At 48.1% G+C, this 20,286-nt stretch overlaps 1 protein-coding gene across 1 annotated transcript in view; it reads left to right on the top strand.

Moving 5' to 3' along the window:
* The first annotated feature begins 1,174 nt into the window (after positions 1-1,174).
* The window catches only part of LOC119970415 (casein kinase I), a 332,753-nt gene continuing 313,641 nt past the window's right edge, over positions 1,175-20,286 (top strand). Inside the window, exon 1 of the mRNA XM_038804994.1 lies at positions 1,175-1,298. The gene's annotated coding sequence lies outside the window, so the exon portion shown is untranslated. The remainder of the gene's footprint in view (positions 1,299-20,286) is intronic.

Below are 20,286 nucleotides of genomic sequence, written 5' to 3'. Positions count from 1 at the left end.
CACTTCCAGCGTAGTAAATCATGATTAATGCTTTTCTTACCTCATTAATTGTTTCAGGAGAATAAACCAGAAGCTGCAGGAAATTCTGTCTTGATTTCTTAAGGATTTAAGATGGTGCAGCTTCAAGCACGTGTAATTTGTTTATCCTGCACCCAGGCAAAATCTTTTGTAAAAAATATCTCTGATTTCAGCCAGGGGGTAAGATACTTTCCTGCTTCTCAATGCAGCTAGAGTGCTATTGTACAAGGTCAGGCAGAGGCATATCTCCCCCACACAATTTGTTAAAATACTTCAACTATTTACGATAAGGAAAGGCTGAATGTTTATATTGCAGGAATATCAACTTTTAGATTTTTAGTTTTAAGTGAGCTTTTGTTGGGAGAATTTAAATATTAACACAAAGCAGGCTGGTTTAATTTTCAGTTTTGAGCGTAAAACCTAATTAGAAGCCGGGTCGAGGAGCTTCAGCTGACAAATTGTACAGTGGTCAGAAATGCTCCCTTTGTTAGGATGGCCCTGAAGAAGCACCTGCCTGAAAAGAGCATAGATATGATAAGTTAGAGAGTGTGAATCAATTTAGGATGTCGGATCTATTCTTGCAAGGACAGGCACGTGAGTATTAAAATAAAATTGTGAATTCGGTAATGCTGTGAAACATGTGAATTGCTATCCGCAAGTTGTGAAAAAGGTTATAAAAGTCAAACACGTTGAAATTTGAAGGCCGCCTCACCAAATACACCATCCTAGGAACTGTGACATGCTTTCAATTTCTCGAGTGAAACTTGCAAGTTCTGGTCATAAAGTGTAACATGTTATATTTAATTATTGTCAGCAATAATTATATGCTTAATGAATCTGTGAATAACTGACATAAATGTGAGAAACCTATTATTTTTGGGAATAGCTGATCATAACCATCTTCTAATACTTACCATCATTAACCATAAAGTAGCAAGGTACCTTAAACACCCCTCGCCCTTTGTCTGCAAGTCTTCCTTTACTCATATCCTCACATGGTTCCAGCTCACAGAAAGACATCATCCAATGAGGTCACAATATATAACATATAACTTCCTGTTGCAGACATATGTCATCACACCCATTATGGCTGCATTAAAGGAACTGCATATTGATGCATGCCATGTCAACTAAAAGTAATTTGGCCCTTTCTGCTTTCTTTTTCAGGGGGGACAAACCAGCAAGAGGTGATGATGGTAAACCTCTTCCCTCTCACCCTCTGTAAGGAGGAAGCATGGAAAGAAGGCCAAAGAAGATGTCAGAAATGATGGAAGAGGAGGGTATGTGGCAGCTATGGGATTGTGATAATATTCCATTTTTCTTTCTTTTCTTTCTACTGTCCCCCACATTCACTGTCACTGAACAAAAGCATGGCATTCCCATGCTGCTCCTGAAGACTCTATCCTGCTCTTCCCATTCCTCATCCAGATGCTTCCCTTTAACGTTACTGCCTTAAAATACATTACACTCCGCAATACGCTGATGACCAGCTCTGCCCTCCTACACCACTTCTGTCAATCCCACCACTGCATCTGATTTGTCACGTTGTTTGTCAGAAACCCAATATTGGATATGCAAACACTTTGGCCGGAATTCTCCGGCCATTGAGATTCTCTTTTCCCACTGGCAGCGCACCCGCACTCATGGGTTTCCCGGCAGCATGTGGTGGCTTCAATGGGAAATCCCATTGACAAGCGCCAGAAAGAATCCCGCCACCAGTGACCAGCGCGCAGCCGAGAAACAGACAGTTGGTGGACTGGAAAATCCCACCCTTTATGTGATTAAACATTGGGAAGACTGATGCCATTATCTTTGAACCTAGCCAAAAACTCAATTTTCTAGTTACCAATTCAATCACCCTTCTTGGCTTTTGCTTGAGGTTGAACTGCACAGTATGCAACACTGGTGCCTTATTTGACCCTAAGCTGAGTTTCCAACACCATATCCTCTCCATTACCAAAACCTCTACTTCCACATCTGTAACCCTTCTGCTGCTAAAAAATATTATCCATGCCGTTGTTAGCTCCGGCTTGACTATTCTAATGTTTGCCTGGCTAGCTTTTCATCTTCCACCCTCCCTGAACTTGAGCTCATTTAAAACTCTGTTGCCTGCACCCCAACCCGCACAATTATTCACTACCTCATGCTTGCTGATCTCCATTTGCTCTCTTTAATTCTCATCCTTGTGTTTCAATTCTTCCATGACCTAACCACGTCCTATCCCTGCAACCTACTCTTGCCCTAAAAGCCTCTGAGATCTCTGCACTCCTCCAATTCTGACCCTATCTTCTGCTCTGGGTAAAATAAAATACCAGTGTTTATAAAGCCACAAAGGAATTCACTCCGAGTAGTTCAAAGAACTTAATTTATTTCCAATCACTATTTTATGCATCACACAGTAGATTCTAACTGGGTCTGCCTTGACGGTGCGTAACTGGCCATCTTTATATACCCTACAACAATGCGTTGTTTAGTGGTTGTATTCTGCAAGATCCATGGGGAAGTTAATTGTTCCCACCCTGTGAGGTATTTGCAGGTTATAACACAGTGTTTTGTGCAGTCAGGATCAGCCTCAGACTAGTTCAGCTGCCTATGCCCTGGCTCTGGAATTTACTCTGATAATCTCTAGTCTCTCCCTACTTACAATTTAAAAAAAAAATGTTTTTATCAGAATTTTTCATTTTAGAAATTACAAAATTGCCAAATCTGTACAAACAAACCAAACACAGAAAAATACATTAAAAGTGACACCCACACAATCCCCTTCACCCGCATCACCCCCTCCATCCCCAACAACTGACAATGATTAGTTCCTTAACGTAAACTATAAAAGATTGCCACCTCCGGTAGGATTCCTCAATAGAACCCCTCACGGTGTACTTAACCTTCTCTCGGTACAAAAACTCCATCAAGTCTCCCAACCATACTGAGGAACTGGGTGGAGATGCAGACCTCCATCCCAGCAGAACTCACCTCCGGGACAATCCTGTTTGCATCTGCCCTATCGCTACTAAGACCTCCTCGGGAACCAACACTTGACGTCTTTCCTCCTCCACCACAGGAAAGTCAAAGCTCGACAAGAACTCTGACCTATCTGAACACCCACCCTCCCCCCACCCCGCTTGGCGGCTGGTGAGCCAGGAGATGACTGGCCTTCTCCCCATATCTATAAATGATCGCCTTCCCTCGAAAACTGTAACTGGTGCATCGCCTTTCCTGTAGACAACAGATCAAACTGTGTCTGCTGTTTCATCCTGCTTGCCAGGAGCTCTGGAGTTGGGTCTTTCGAGTGCCTGCGATCCACCTCCAGAATCTTGCCCACCAGCTGCTGGCGCTCCTCTCTAGACTCCCTATCTACATGTACTTTGTGTGATATAATCTTCCCTCTAATCCCCGGCTTCAAGGCCTTCCACAAAATGGAAAGCGAGACCGACCCATTCCCATTAAATCCCATGTACCTATCTATAGCTTTGGAAATATAGAACATAGAACATAGAACATAGTGCAGAAGGAGGCCATTCAGCACATCAAGTCTACACCAACCCACTTAAGCCCTCACTTCCACCCTATCCCCGTAACCCAATAACCCCTCCTAACCTTTTTTTATTGGGCACGAAGGGCAATTTAGCATGGCCAATCCACCTAACCTGCACGTCTTTGGACTGTGGGAGGAAACCGGAGCACTCGGAGGAAACCCACGTAGACACGGGGAGAACGTGCAGACTCCGCACAGACAATGACCCAGCAGGGAATGGAACCTGGGACCTAGGCGCTGTGAAACCACAGTGCTAGCCACTTGTGCTACCATGCTGCCCACCCACAGGGTGGATTCTGTGGGTGTGGATGTACACGCACAGAACCCCATGCGTGCCAATAACCCCACATCCAGCCTCCACACCAGGCCCTGAACCAGGCTTACCTCCAACACCAAATCCACCAATTGAGGAGCATGGTCTGAAATGACTATAGCCAAGTACTCTGTTTTCCTTACACGAGAAGAAGGTACCATCCCGCCATGAAAAAGTCTATCCTCGGATATACCTTATGGACTGGGGAAAAGAACAAAAATTCTTTACCTGCCAGGTGCATGAACCTCCACGGGGTTGCCCCTCCGTCTCCTTCACAAACACCAACACCGCCTTCGCCACCCCTGATGGCGGCAATGACTTCAGTTTAGAACAGTCAAGTCTCAGGTCTAACACACAATTTAAATCTCCCCCTGGAATCAGCTGGTGTGGGTCCAGGTCTAGTATTGAGGCCAACAGCTTCCTTCGAAATGCAACATTATCCCAAATTGGGGCATATACATTTACCAGTATCACTAATTTGCCTGTCAGTGACTGAGTGACCATCACGTACCTACCACCCTGATCCACCACAACCTTGTCTGCCAAAAAACGGGCCCATTTGTTAATTATAGTTGCCACCCCTAGGGCCCTTCTATCAAAGCCCAAATGAAATATCTGCTCACCCACCCCTTGGGAGCCTGGTCTGGTCCCACCCGTAAGTGGGTCTACTATAAAAACATCGCATCAGCCCTTAAATTCTTCAGGTGCGAGAAAACTCTTGACCTTTTCACCGGACCCCCAAACCTCTTTTGTTCCAAGAGACAAGTCTAATTGGGCGCCTCTCACTGCCCACGCCCCCAACCCAGAGTCAGCCATTCCCACCATGAAGGAGAATCTAGTCCTTACGCCAAATACCTAGGCTAAGGCCCACCTAAGATGGCCACAAACCTCACCCATTAGGGAAGGACAAAGAAAAGCTCTAGGTCGCTGTCAGATCTCTCTCTTCTTTTTAAACAAGCTATTGAAAAATTACCATATCCTCAGTTGTAAAATTGCTCATGTGGCTTGATTTTGGATTTTTGTCTGATAATTTGTTATATTAAATGCCTGTTTTACTGCATTAAAGGTACTATATAAATGCCAATTGTTTTGCAGAAAGCTGCATATGTTCTCTGCTCCCCAGCTAATCATTCTAATCTATCTTCCATCTGTGGGTGTGCCACAGAAAGAGGACACAGGTGTAATATGCCACACGGCATTTACGGGGTAGGAATAATTGTTTTCCCCGTGGTTCACACGGAGTACGAACTCACCCACTGAGGGGCGGGGGAACTCCATTTAGCATTGTATAAAAGGTCGGCCAGTAAGGCACCCACCTGGTAGGGATGTACCGGGAAGTGTATACATCGTTATTGCAAATAAAGTTTTTTATTTTGCTCAGTTTGGACTCCCCGTGTCCTTATTAAACTGGTGATGAGGAGTAAACTGATTTGCTGTTGATGCTGCGACCTAGTCAGCTGAGCCACCTCCCTGATTTTCTGGACCCAGGTTTTTAAAAAAATACATTTAGAGTACCCAGTTCATTTTTTCCAATTAAGGGGCAATTTAGCATGGCACATCCTGCACATCTTTGGGTTGTGGGGGGCGAAACCCACACAAGCACGGGGAGAATGTGCAAACAACACATGGACAGTGACCCAGAGCTGGGATCGAACCTGGGATCTCGGCGCCATGAGGCAGCAATGCTAACCCCTTGCACTGCCGTGCTGCCCACTCTGGACCCAGGTTTGAACAAATTATTTTTGCCATGCCTCTGTTTGGGTGGTTTGACACAGGTGTTGAAGACTGGAACCAGTACGCAGAAAGGATACGTTATTTCTTCCAGGCGAACAATATCACAGGGAACAAGGACCAGATGGTCATACTGTTGACGGCCTGCAGGGCGCACAGGTTTTGAGTGATCAGCAGTCTTACTTTCCCAGTAGTGCCAGATACACACTTGTTTGATCAACTCATGGAACTTGTGGCACAACACTTTAACCCTACCCTGTCAATGATTGTTCAAAGGTATCGCTTTAATATGGAGGAGAGGTCCCCAGGTGAGTCCATCACTGAGTTTATATCACAGCTATGGAAGATAGCTGAGTTTTGTCTGCAATATAAATAATCGAAATGCAAAAAAGAGATTTTTGGGGAAACCTCCCTGACTTTTCAGCAGACGCCACAGATCTCTGTTCCAAGAGAGCGCAAATGCGGCGTCCAAGAAATACAAGGGTGAACATTTTGGGGTGTCACTCCTCATGTGTATCATTATGACCCGGACCGACTGTTGCAGCAACTCCAGGCACTGGGCGAAGGGCCAGCCGTTAAGATGTGGGACATCCCCAGACTCGGCTGAACATGTTGCCTCTGTGCAACGTGTGGGCACCAGCCGAGGATGAGGCCAGTATGCAGATAAACTGGCAGCACCCCACGTGGCCCTATTTGAATTCCCATACAGGAGAGTGGCCATATGCTCCAGATGGAATTGGATATGGGAGCTGCCATTTCATTGCTGGTTCAGAGCACCTTTGATCTTATTAAACAGGGTGTGCATACTTTGCCTTAAGCTGACACGGCAGCTCATTTGGCCACATACTGGGGAAGAACTGAACATTGTGGGGACAACCCTTAATCTGGTAGTTTATGGGCACTAGTCGGTTTGCCTTGATGTTATAACCTGCCCGAATCCTATTGGCTGGGGCCAATTGGGTAACCCATGACTCTTGGAGAGTATGAGCTCCTCCAATGAGGGGAGGGGGCGGGGCATTCACTAGTAGTTGCAGCTGTATGAATAGAGCTGGCCAATGTGGCACCGGTTAGAGAAGGAAGCAGCAGTGAATTACTGCCGCTGTGTACATATTGTTGTAAATAAAAGTTACTTTCTGTTTGACTCTACAAAATCATGCTGGATTCTTCATGGCCCTCAGAAAACTTCCTGTAATTGTCGTGAAAGGAAGCAGGCTGAGCCTATTGGGCCATGATTGTTACCACCAGCAACAGTTGGATTAGCAACATATACTCCAAGTGGGATCTGGCAGTCTGTGTGAGGTTCTGAGCAAGTTACCCAAGGTTTTCCAGCCTGGCTTAGGTACAATTAGCGGGGCAGTGGCCAAGGTCCAGGTGGACCCAGAGGGCCAACCGCGATATTTTCATGCCCACCCGGTTCCCCATGCTTAAGTGGAGAAAATCGAGACTGAACTTTGCCGCTTGGAGAGTTTGGGAATCATTGCCAATTGGGAGACACCAGTGATCCCCATCATGAAGCTGAATAAGACAGTCCACCTCCGCAGCGACTATAAATTGTCAGTGAACATGGCTTTGAGGTTAGATCATTATCCTTTACCCCGCATCGAGGACCTTTATGTTACATTGGCTGATGGCTGCACATTTACGAAATTGAACACGAGCAAGGCTTATCTCCAGCTTAATAAGGCCTCATGGAAGTATGTCACCATTAATATGCACAAGGGTCTCTATGAGTACACCCGGCTGCTGTTCAGAATATCGTCAGCATGCACAGTCTTCCAGCATCTCAGGAGAACATACTGAGCGGATTGCCGCATGTTGCAGTTTATTTCGACGATATGAAGAACCACCGACCAGGAGCATTTACAAAACTTTGAGCCGGTGCTGAAGCGCTTTCCCGGGTATGAGGATCCGCCCGCTCCACATGAAGTGCCTGTTTCATGCTAAAGAAGTTGTCTATTTGGGGTATCGGGTGGACCGAGATGGCCTGTACTCGCCGAGAAGATGAGACCCATCAAATTGGCCCCTGCCCCACGGGACGCTAGGGAGCTTCACTCTTTTCTTGGATTTGTCAATTACGTTGGCAGATTCATATTGAATTTGGCGGCCGTCGTGGCCCCCCTTCATTTGCTCCTCAAGAAACACCAGCCTTGGGTGTGGGCAAGGCCCAGGATGAGGCGTTTAAAACAGTGAAATGGCAGTTGTACTCTTCAGTGATGTTGACGCATTTCAATCCTTCAAAGCCAACATGAGTTATCTGGTACTATACAGTGGCCAGCATCGACAGCTACAAAGGGAGTTGAAGGCTTTCTCCCCGAAGATCTCGGAGTTGATCGTCGAAGACGGTATCCTCCTGTGGGGCACAAGATGGCAAGGATGGGGTCGGTTTGCGCCAGTCATGAATAAGTGACACAGTGACAGGCAAAGAGTCCATAAAATTCATGACTGTAGGCAGGTTTGTTGGATTGGATTGGATTTGTTTATTGTCATGCATATCGAGGTACGGTGAAAGTATTGTTCTGTGTACAGTTCAGACACATCATTCCATACATGAAAAGGAAATACATAGGGCTAACATAAAATACACAATGTCAATACATAGATACAGACATCGGGTGAAGCATACAGGAGTGCAGTACTTCTCAGTAGAGAAGATGTACAAAGAGGTCAGTTCAGTCTGCAGAGAAAGATGACTCAATGCATCAGCATGCGTAATCTCAGTTGCTGGAGGGTGCTCAAAAGAGTATTCGTATCAGCCAATAATAAGGCCCACGCTGAATCCTCGCGGAAGCAATTGGTGGGATGGCCTTGTCTTCATGGAAGGGGCCCAACAACGGCAGATGGACTTGAAAATTTCTCTGGTTATGTTGCATGAACGGGAGCTTTGTATGTTGCAGTGTGAGAGGAACTTTCCATTGATGATGGCACACTTTCAGAGTGAAGGAAGAAGTTGGCTATTACATTAGCCAAATGGAAGTATCATGAATGTATCTTGTAGTCAGCCAAGGGTGTCCTCTGCATCACATTCAGGATATCCACCTCTTGTTTGGTGCTGGTTGGGTGTTTCTGTGCAACGGCCTCTTCCCCAGAAGAGAGTCCTTGTCAGGAAGTCCCCCAGAAGCGAGATACCTGCCTGGAAGCGAGTGGGGAGTCTGGACAGAGGCATTGAAACAAATTCCTGCTTTAAAACTCACCGGGCAATACACCTGCTGGTTCAGAGAGAGGAAGCAGCACCTGTCAATTCCTGGAAAGAGAAAACCAGTCAGCTGTGTTTAAACCTCCTCAGAATGGCTGCAAGCCGTTCATTAATTTCTCTTTGACAGCTTCCACACACACACACACACACACAGCTGTCAGTATTGCTCTATGCATCTCCCTTCACAGTTGAGTAATGCTGAAGAGTCTAACTGCGATGTTTTAAAACATCAATCTTTGATTGAAGCTCCTGGACCACCAGAATTAAGTGCTGTCAATTTCCAGCTGACCACTTCAAAATCACTCAAGTGTGAAGGGAGATGATAGGAAAGCACTTCATTCTGTTTGAGGTTGGCCAGGATATGTCAATCGTGGAGCAATGCTGGAGAAACCGTCTGTGGGGGGAGGGGAGGGGGGATCACCTTTTTTTAGGGCATCTCTGGGGGGGGGGGGGGGTGTCCCTTTATTTTGGAAGTTCTCTGGTGGGGTCTCTTTATTTAGGGGGTCTCTGTGGGGGGTGGAGGGCGGGTCTGGTGGGGGGGGGGGGGTGCAGGCCCTGTATCGTAGGGGGGGAAGGGTGGCCTTTGGATGGACTTTTGATGCAACTGCCTTAAAGAGTTACCCACTTTGCCCACCGCAAGGACCACCACATCAGGGCTTGTCAATTGTTGTAGTGATTCCCAGCTCAAAGATCTGGAGAATCAAGCGGACCCGGAGAATTTGGTGCTCGGCCTGCTGAGTGGGTACGGGGCATAAACTCAATCCCACCACCAGTGTGTGTGTGGGGGGGGGGGGGGGGGGGGGGGGGGCTGGAAAATCGGAAATGGAAGCTGATCCCGTTTTCTTCACTACCACGAGATTCTCCGTCTCACCGGAAACTCCGCTACTGGGGCTCCGAGGTGGGGAATTTTGCCAAATGTCACAGAACTATCATTGACTGCCGTTTAAACCCATGTGCTTCACTAATGCCACTTTGCGATGGAAATCTGCCATCCTTACCTGGTCTGGCTTACATGTGACTCCCAATCCATAGCAATGTGGTTGAACTTTAACTGCCTCTGACGAGGCCGAGCGAGCCATTTAGCGCAAGGGAAATTTGGGATGGGCAATAAATGTTAGCCTTGCCAATGACACCCACATCCCAGCAAAGCACAAAGAAAGGAGCTAAAGTAATTAATGTCAGTTAAAATTCTTAAAGGACGACTTCCGGTGGCTACCATGGTGTGAATGGTCGCACACAGGGCAGCTCCTGCTCAAAGGCATAGGAAAGAGCTCTTTCAACCCAATATTAGGTGTAATTTTGACAAAAAAGGTATAGTTGATGGTCGGAGGAGTCGTTTCCCCCAGGAGTGGTATGTCCGCTGATTACCAAACCCGGCAGAAGACGGTGAGAGATCTGGCCAAAGAGTTGGAGGAAACCTGTGGCGCAGTAGCCAGTGGAAGGATCGTGGAGGGAGAAGGGTTGGTGCAAGGTGGAAAGCCCCAGATGGAGTAGTTGATGGCTTTTATTAAGGAGGAATTCTGCCAGCAGAGGAAGAAGATTGGATTAGATTGGATTTGTTTACTGTCACGTGTACCAAGCTACAGTGAAAAGTATTTTTCTGCGAGCAGCTCAAACAGATCATGAAAATAAAATAAAATTAAAATAAAACACATAATAGGGCAATGCAAGGTACACAATGTAAATACATAGATACCAGCATTGGGTGAAACATACAGGAGTGTAGTATTAATCAGGTCAGTCCATAAGAGGGTCAATTAGGAGTCTGGTAACAGCGGGGAAGATGCTGTTTTTGAATCTGTTCGTGCATGTACTCAGACTTTCGTATCTCCTGCCTGATGGAAGAAGTGGAAGAGTGAGTAATCCAGGTGGGAGGGGTCTTTGATTATGCTGCCTGTTTTCCCCAGGCAGCGGGAGGTGTGGCTGGAGTCAATGGATGGGAGGTAGGTTTGTGTGTTCATGACTCTCTGAAGTTTCTTGCGGTCCTGGGTCGAGCAATTGCCATACCAGGCTGTGATGCAGCCAGAAAGGATGCTTTCTATGGTGCATCTGTAAAAGTTGCTAAGAGTCAGTGTGGACATGCTGAATTTCCTTAGTTTCCTGAGGAAGTATAAGTGCTGTTGTGCTTTCTTAGTGGTAGTGTTGGCGTGGGTGGACCAGGACAGATTTCTGGAGATGTGTACCCCCAGGAATTTGAAGCTGTTAACCATCTCCACCTCGGCCCCGTTGATGCTGACAGGAATGTGTACAGTACTTTGCTTCCTGAAGTCAATGACCAGCTCTTTAGTTTTGCTGGCATTGAGGGATAGATTGTTGTCATTGCACCACTCCACTAGGTTCTCTATCTCCCTCCTGTATTCTGACTCATCGTTATGCGAAATCTGACCCACTACGGTCGTGTCGTCAGAAAACTTGTAGATGGAGTTGGAACCAAATTTTGCCATGCAGTCGTGTGTGTACAGGGAGTATAGTAGGGGACTAAGTATGCAGCCTTGTGGGGCCCGGTATTGAGGACTATTATGGAGGACATGTTGTTTATTCTTACTGATTGTGGTAGGTGGGTCAGAAAGTCAAGGGTCCAGTTGCAGAGTGAGGAGCCAAGTCCTAGATTTTGGAGCTTTGCTATGGGCGTAGCTGGGATTATGGTGTTGAAGGTGGAGCTGTTGTCAATAAATAGGAGTCTAATGTAGGAGTCCTTGTTGTCGAGATGCTCCAGGGATGAGTGAAGGGCCAGGGAGATGGCATCTGCTGTGGACCGGTTGCAGCAGTATGTGAATTGCAGTGGATCTAGGCATTATGGGGTTGATGTGCTCCTTGACCAACCTCTCGAAGCTCTTCATTACGATTGATGTCAGGGCCACCGGACAGTAGTCGTTGAGGCACGGTTGCCTGGTTCTTCTTTGGCACCGGTGTGACGGTGGTCTTCTTGAAGCAGGTGGGGACCTCGGAACGGAGGATGGACAGGTTAAAGATGTCCATGAACACATCTGCCAGCTGGTCCGGGCCTGATTACACGACACGGGATCCCGTCTGGGCCTGTCCCCTTCCAAGGGTTCACTATCAGGAAGGCCAATCTGACATCAGAAGCTGTGATGGTGAGTATGCGGGAGGATCACGCAAAGGCCATCGATGGAGCTATGGCACCCGTAAAGAGTTTGATGGAGTGAGTGGAGACGTGTTTGGAGGTGCAGGGATCACAGATCCGTGAAATTGAAGGAGTGATCTCATTCCACAGCGATCGAGTGGTGGCACTAGAGGTCGAGGTGGGGCTCTGAGGAGACCTTTTCAAAACATTGAGAGCAAAGGTGGAGGAGCAGGAGAACACTTCGAGAAGGCAGAACTTGTGAAGAGTGGGCCTGTCTGAAGGAGTGGAAGGTGTGAGTGCCACGAGGTACGTATTGAAGATGCTGGCAGGGCTGGTGGTGGACGGTGTACTGGATAAAGGCCCCCAGAAGTGGACAGAGCACACAGGTCTCTGAGGCAGAAGCCTAGAGCTGGGGAGCCGCAGCGGGCGGTGATCGTCAGATTCCACGGGAGGATTCTCCAAGAATCGGCGGGGCGGACAGAAACGTGGCGGGAATCCACCTCACCTTCAGGGGCTAGGCTGGCGCTGGAGTGGTTTGCGCCCTGCCGGCCAGCATGGAAGGCCTTTGGCGCCGTGCCAGCGCGGGTCCACGTTTGCGCGGGAGCGTCAGCGACTGCTGATGTCATCCCCGCGCATGCGCAGTGGGGGGTTCTCCTTCGCGCCAGCCATCGCGGAGGCTTACATGTCCGGCGCGGAGGGAAAGAGTGCCCCCATGGCACAGGCCCACCCGCGGATCGGTGGGCCCGGATCGCGGGCCAGATCGCCCCGTGGGCCCCCCCCCCCCCCCCCCCCCCCACCCCTCCAGGACCCTGGAGCCCACTCGCGCCGCCAGGTCCCACCGGTAAGGGACCTACTCCAATCTACGCCGGCGGGACCTGCATAGAACGGGCAGGACTTAGGCCAATCGTGGGCCTAAGAATTGCCATGGGGGCCGCTACAAGTGGCCACTGACTGGTACGGCGCGATTCCCGTCCCCGTCAAATCTCTGGCGCCAGAGAATTCGGCAGCTGGTGGGGGCGGGATACACGCCGCTCGCCGGCAATTCTCCGACCCATCGGGGAGTCGGAGAATCCCGCCCCACAAATTTGTTGAGAAACAGAAGATCTTCTGTTGGACCAGGGAGAAGCGCACCTGCGAATGGGAGGGGAACAAGGTCCAAATATATCAGTAAGAAGTCTTACAACACCAGGTTAAAGTCCAACAGGTTTGTTTCAAACACCAGGGCAAATATATCAGGGCATTGGAGCCGAGTTGGTGAAATGGCGTGCAGGGTTCAACAAGGCCAAGGCAGTGCTCTACCAACAGAGGATCAGGTTTGGGGTGCTCTATCCGGCAAAGTTATGGGTGACGTTTGAAGGCCAGGAATACTACTTTGAGACCCCATAAGCGGCTGAGGACTTCATCAAGGAGCATAAGCTGGGGGAGAACTGAGTGGTACAACGCTGAGGAACTGAGGTGCTGGCATTTTGTAATGGTTTGGAATACGAATAAAGTGGAGGCAGGGTTCAGGGTTTTTTCGTTCCCTCTGGTTTGGAGGGGGTTCTTTTTTAGGTTTGTTGTTTACTGTTGGGTTGGTAAGGGTTGGTAGGGGTGAAAAGTTTATGTGGGGATGAATGTCCCCATCCCACCTCCCTCTTGTTTTATGGGGCTATTTGTGTTCATCGTTTGTTTGTTCGCTCTCAGGGGAGGTGACCTAGAGTTCAGGATGAGTCTTTGATTGGGTGAGGGAGGGTAAGGTCGGTAATGATCCTTCTTCCTGAGCGGAGGAGTGGGGGGGTAGGTAATTGGGAGGAGCATTTGGGCAGGGGCTGCCACGCTGGCAAGTAATGCTGGTGAACAGAAGTGAGATGGGGGAGAAGGTTGGGAGAGTTGGCCGTGGAGAGGGGGGGGGGGGGGGGGTGTGGAGAGGTGGGGGGGGCGGTTGACACGGCAGGGGGTGAGAGATGACGTGGTCAGGGGTGGAGAAGGGGGCCATCTTGGATGGGCAAGGTACAGGTTTGGAGTTAAGAAGGCCGGCGTTAAGGATGACGGATGGTAGAGGGGAATGAAGGCGTAAGCCTCTGGTAATGTTGGTCATGTGAACGTCTGTGGACCAGTTAAAAGATCGCGGGTGTTTGCGCACCTCAGGGGCTTGAAAGCTGCGGTGTCTATTCTCAGGAGACACACCTCCGCATGAAGGGCCAGATTAGGTTAAGGAAGGGTTGGGTCGGGCAGGGTTTCCACTCAGGATTCAATTCAAAATCACGGTGTGTGGCAATTTTAATGAGCAAGAAAACGGAATGTGTGAGTGCGAAGGAAGTGAGGGATCCAGGTGGGAAATATGTGATTGTCAGTGGGGTATTGGAAGGGATGCCGGCAGTGTTGGTAAACATGTATGCATCAAATTGGGATGATGTGGGTTTTATGAGGGGGTTCCTGTCAGTAATCCCGGACATGGCCACGCACCAGTTGATTACGGGAGGAGAATTTAACTGTGTCCTAGAGATCCAAAGGTGGATAGGTCAAGCCCCAGGTCAATGAGTAGGGTAAGAATGGCAAAGGAGCTGGGTGGGTTTATGGAAAGGATGGGTATGGTGGGTCAGTGGTGCTTTAAGAGCCTGGTTGGAAGTGAGTATTCCTTTTTTTCACATGTGTCAAAGGTGTATTTGAGGATTGATTATTTGGTGGAGAGCCTGGAGATTTTGGTCGGAATGGAGATGACAGAGTACCCGGGGATAGTTATTTCGGACCATGCGCCCCATAGGCTGGAGATTCGGTTTAGATCGGGACCAGAGCATTAGATTTGGGGTTGTTGGCGGATGGAGGCTTTTGTGACGGGCGGCGATTAAGGATCCTGTGGAGTTGATTCAAAATGGGGAGGTGTTGGCGGCTATTTGTTAGGAAGCGCTGAATGCAGTGGTCCGGGGGGAAATTATCTTGTTCAAGGCTCAGGTGGATAGGGAAAGAAGGGAGGAATATAACCATCTCATGAGCGAGATAGTGGAGGTGGATAGGGAGTACTCGAGGGTGCCCACCACAGAGGGATTGGCGAAGAGGAAAGAGTTTCAGGGGCAATTTGATAGGTTGACAATGGGGTGGGCGGTAAGACAGATACGTAGGGCAAGGGGGGTTCAATATGAATATGGAGAGAAGGTGAGCCGCATGCTAGCGCACCAGCCGCGGAGGCAGGGCATATCCAGGGAAATACTGAGGATATGGACTGGGGCTGGGGATGTGGTGTCGGAGCCGGAAAAGATAAATGACGCGTTTAGGGAGTATTACCAGGGATTGTACAAGGCGGACCCGGGGGGAGAGGTGGGCGACATGGGACGGTTTTTGGACGAGGTGGCGTTTCCCCAGTTGGAAGATGTAAAGAGGCAGGTGCTGGAGGATCCCCTGGGTCTGAGGGAGGTGCTGAATAGTATTGGGGTATCACGCCGGGGAAGGCTCCAGGGCCGAATGGATATATTGCGGAATTTTATTAAGAGTTCATAGATACATAGAAGATAGGAGCCGAAGGAGGCCTTTTGGCACTTCGAGCCTGCTCCACCATTCATCACGATCATGGCTGATCATCCAACTCAATAGCCTAATCCTGCTTTCTCCTCATAACCTTTGATCCCATTCTCCCCAAGTGCTATATCTAGCTGCCTCTTGAATATATTCAAAGTTTTGGCATCAACTACTTCCTGTGGTAATGAATTCCACAGGCTCACCACTCTTTGTGTGAAGAAATGCACGGTAGCATTGTGGTTTACCCTGAATCCTCAGACTGTGACCCCTGTTTCTGGACACACCCAATATTGGTAACATCTTCCCTGCATCTACCCTGTCTAGTCCTGTTAGAATTTTATAAGTCCCTATGAGATCCCCCCCTCGTTCTTCTGAACTCCAGCGAGAACAATCCCAACCTAGCCAATCTCTCGTCATATGACAGTCTGGTAAACCTTCGCTGCACTCCCTCGAGAGCAAGAACATCCTTCCTCAGAGAAGGAGACCAAAACTGCAAACAATACTCCAGGTGTGGCCTCACCATGGCACCGTACAATTACAGCAACACATCCCTGCTTCTATACTCGAAAGCTCTTGCAATGAAGGCCAACATACCATTAGCCTTCTTTACCTCCTGCTGCACCTGCATGCTTACCTTCAGTGACTGGTGCACAAATCACCCAGGTCCCGCTGCACACTCTCCTCTCCCAATTTACAACCATTCAGGTAGTAATCTGCCTTACTGTTTTTGCTTCCAAAGTGAATAACCTCATACTTATCCAAATTATACTGCATCTGCCATTGGTTTGCCCACTCGCCCAGCCTGTCCAGATCTTGCTGTCGGATCCCTGCATCCTCGTCACATTTCACCCTCCCACCTAATTTGGTATCATCTGCAAACTTTGAGATGTTGCATTTTGTTCCCTCATCCAAATCATTAATATATATTGTGAATAGCTGGGGTCCCAGCACCGTTCCCTGTGGTACCCCACTAGTTACTGCCTGCTAATTTGAAAAGACCCATTAATCCCTACTCTTTGTTTCCTCTTTGAGTTCATGACGGACCTGGCACCACATCTTTTGGCGGGCGTTTTTTGAGATGTTTGAGAGGGGGAGCTGCCAGAGACAATGACGCAGGCAGTGATTATGTTAATCCCGAAAGGTGTAAGGACAGCACGGTAGCATGGTGGTTAGCACAATTGCTTCACAGCTCGAGTACCAGGTTCGATTCCCGGCTTGGTTCACTGTCTGTGTGGAGTCTGCACGTTCTCCCCGTGTGTGCGTGGGATTCCTCTGGATGCTCCGGTTTCCTCCCACAATCCAAATATGTGCAGATTAGGTGGATTAGTCATGCTAAATTGCCCTTAGTGTCCAAAATTGCCCTTAGTGTTGGGTCGGGTTACTGGGTTATGGGGATATGGTGGAGGTGTGGGCTTGGGTAGGGTGCTCTTTCAAAGAGCCGGTGCAGACTCGATGGGCCGAATAGCTTCCTTCTACACTGTAAATTCTATGACTCTATGACCCGGTGGAATGTGAACCGTATAGGCCCATATCATTGTTGAATACTGATGTGAAAGTATTGGCTAAGCTGTTGGCGGGAAGGTTGGAGGATTGCGTCCCAGAGGTGGTTGCAGAGGTCTAAACAGGTTTTGTGAAAGGCAGGCATCTCTCGAGCAATATAAGAAGGTTGTTGAATGTAGTCATGAATCTGTCGGGCGCCCTGGTACCGGAGGTTGGGGTGTCCATGGACGCGGAGAAGACATTCAATCGGGTGGGGCACAGTACTTATTTGAGGTTCTGGGAAGGTTTGGGTTTGTGGCATGGGTGCGTTTGTTCTATGTGGCACCAAGGGCAAGTGTGCGGACAAATTATATGAGCTCACGGAGCTTTGAACTGCACAGGGCCACAAGGCAGGGATGCCCACTGTCGCCGTTGTTGTTTGCACTGGCTATAGAGGCTTTGTGTCGTAGAGAGTCAGCTGAGTGACAGGAGATTATGAAGGGACAGAGGGAGCATCGGCTGTCACTCTATGCCAACGGCCTATTGTATGTCTCGTGCCCGGTGGGGAGCATAGGAAGGGTCAGGAGCCTGCTGGGGAGGTTTTGGGAGTTCTCGGGGTATACGCTGAATGCTGCGAAAAGCGAAGTGTTCCCGGTGAATGAGTTGGGACGGCAAGCCAGTATAGGGGGGATGCCATTTAAGGTGGCTCAGGATAGGTTCAGGTATTTGGGGATTCAGGTAGCGACGAATGGATGATGCTCCACAAGTGGAATTTAGCGAAGCTGGTGGAGGAGGCCAGAGGGGATCTCAGGAGGTGGGATACATTGTAATTGATTTTGGCGGGGAGGATCCAAGTGGTAAAAATAAATATTCTACGGTTCCTGTATATTTTTCAGACACTCCCAATCTTTATACCAAAGGCCTTTTTATGCAAGCTCGACATGACTATTTTGGATTTTGTATGGTGACGGCAGTGTTGCCAACGATGGCGAGTAGGTATTCAGGGAGCCCAGTGGTGCAGTCCACGGTGAACATTTGGAACCAGTTGAGGAGGCATTTTAGGATGGAGGGGATGTCGGTGTTAATGCCGTTGTGTGAGAATCATGGGTTTGAGCCGGAGGGGGATGGATAGCATGTATAGAAAGCGGAAGGAAGTGGGGCTGGTCATGGTGAGGGATTTGTATTTGGAGAAAGGGTTTGCCAGTCTGGAGGAGCTGACGGAGAGGGTAGAACTCCCGAGAAGGACTGCGTTCCGGTACCTACAGGTAAGGGACCTTGCGAGAAAGGTCTGGAAGGTGTTTCCTAGGTTGCCGAGATACACCCTGCTGAAGTGACCTTTGCTTCCGGATATGGAAGGGGAGGTAGAATTGGAGATATATATAACTGGCTGGGAGAGCAGGGAGGTGAGCAGGTGGTGAAGATCAAGGAAAAATGGGAAGGGGAGTTGGTAGGAGAGATTAATTGGGGAATATGGAGTGAGGCACTGCGCAGGGTAAACACGACCTCCTCGTGTGCAAGGATGAGCCTGATACAGTTTAAAGTTGTACACAGGGTACACGTAACTTGGGCAAGAATGAGTGGGTTCTTTCAGGGGGTAGCAGATGAGTGTGAGAGGTGTGAGTGGAGGCCAGCGAATCATGCGCCTATGTTCTGGGCTTGTGAAAAGTTGGAGAGATTCTGGGTGGGAGTGTTCGCAGTCTTAGCCAGGATAGTGGAGGAGGAGGTGGACCCAGATCCTTTGGTGGGGATATTTGGGGTTTCTGAGAAGCTGGAGCTCATGGAGAGGAGGAAGGCCGATGCCGTTGCCTTCACCTCTCTGATTGCCCGGCAGTTGACATCGCCACCGGGGGTAGCGGCCTGGATGGGTGACCTGTACGACTTCCTGCGGCTTGAAAAGATAAAGTATGAGCTAAAGGGCTCAGCAGAAAGGTTTGAGATAAGGTGCGGGGTGTTCGTGACTGTGCTTGAGGAGTTGTTCGTCGTGCAGGTGTGGGGGTGAAAAAGGGGAAAAATTGTACAAACTGTATAGTTGTGTGTTGGGAGGCATGTTTCCTGGGGTGTTTGTGTGCTGCAACTTTTTGACACACATTTGTCATAAAATACATTTTTTTTTTAATTCTTAAAGGACAGCAGGTTTCACTGATAAGTTTCTTTAAGTGCAGCTTTCGCAATGGACATGGCAGGCATTTACAGCCCAATTTGTCAAAGGAGCCTGAAAAGGGGTTTAGCCCCCAATTTGCAAACAAATGACTCAAACAACAGTTTCAGGCATCCACTCTGGATGTTTGTTGAGCAGTCTGAACCAGCATGTGGATTGCGCACTTACGGCTCAGCATGGGTTGTATCACTTCCTGCTATATTGGGCCTTTATGCACCTGTTTCATCCTCATGAAAACAGACACAATTACTCGGCCAATGACTAAGAACTTTGAATTTTAACCACATGCACGACTTTTCTACATTTTTAACTGCAGTTGATGTGTGGGATTGATATGTGTGTATTGAAGGGGGTGGGTGAGTGTAGAAGCTGCTCAGTAGCAGGGAAATGGAGGTTGGAACATCAGTTGGAAGCTGTCCATTGGAACCCCACGCTGGTGAGAATCTTTGCCCAGCTATCTGTTGATCTTTTCTTTGCCCTAAACATCATTGGATCCTGCCCTGTTTTCTCGTGTTTCAGTTTTCATACCAAACTTATCTCCCATTGCCTCAGCTATTCAACATGTTCTGTGTCAATTGATTTCCTCTTATTATTTTTTTTCACCTTGTCTTATGATATACGTCTTATGTTATACAACCTTAGTCATGGAACCATCTGTTTCTCTTTGAAGTGCTTTGCCAGTTACTCCATCTGTATTTTCTCCCTCACACACACACACTTTTCCCCCCCTTTGCTTTGTTCTGTTTATATGCTCCTCATTTTTCTGTTTGTCAGCTCTGATGAAGGGTCACACCTGAAACATTAACTTTTCTCACACACCTCTCTGCAGCGCAGACTGACCCGCTGAATGTTACCAGCATTTTCTGTTTTTGTTTAAGATTGATTTTGTACTCAAATTAGAACCTGAAGAACATTGAAATTTTAGACTGACATTATTAGATGTTAATATATTATACATTTGATTCTTGAGCAACCTGAGTGATTGGAACAAAGTGAATTGCTTGAAAATGTTCATTCAAAAGTGAGTTCAGTAACAAATGAACGTCATTGTGATTGTTGGTACAATTACCCTGAGATAATTTAATATGTTAATTTTGGCAGAAAATGATAATAGTGAGCAGTGTCCTTCAGAAGTGTTTTGAATGTTGGGAATCCCAATATTATTCAAGATAACATCATTTTTTTACAATTAATGTAACTCAATATATTTCTCCACATAGAATTCTTGCATGAATGCTCGGTGTAACTCCAGAGCAGTTATTGGGAGTAAATTGTTAAAAGA

Source organism: Scyliorhinus canicula, chromosome 8, assembly GCF_902713615.1.
Source record: "Scyliorhinus canicula chromosome 8, sScyCan1.1, whole genome shotgun sequence".
Classification (NCBI taxonomy): domain Eukaryota; kingdom Metazoa; phylum Chordata; class Chondrichthyes; order Carcharhiniformes; family Scyliorhinidae; genus Scyliorhinus; species Scyliorhinus canicula.
This window is presented reverse-complemented; position numbering and strand designations above follow the sequence as displayed.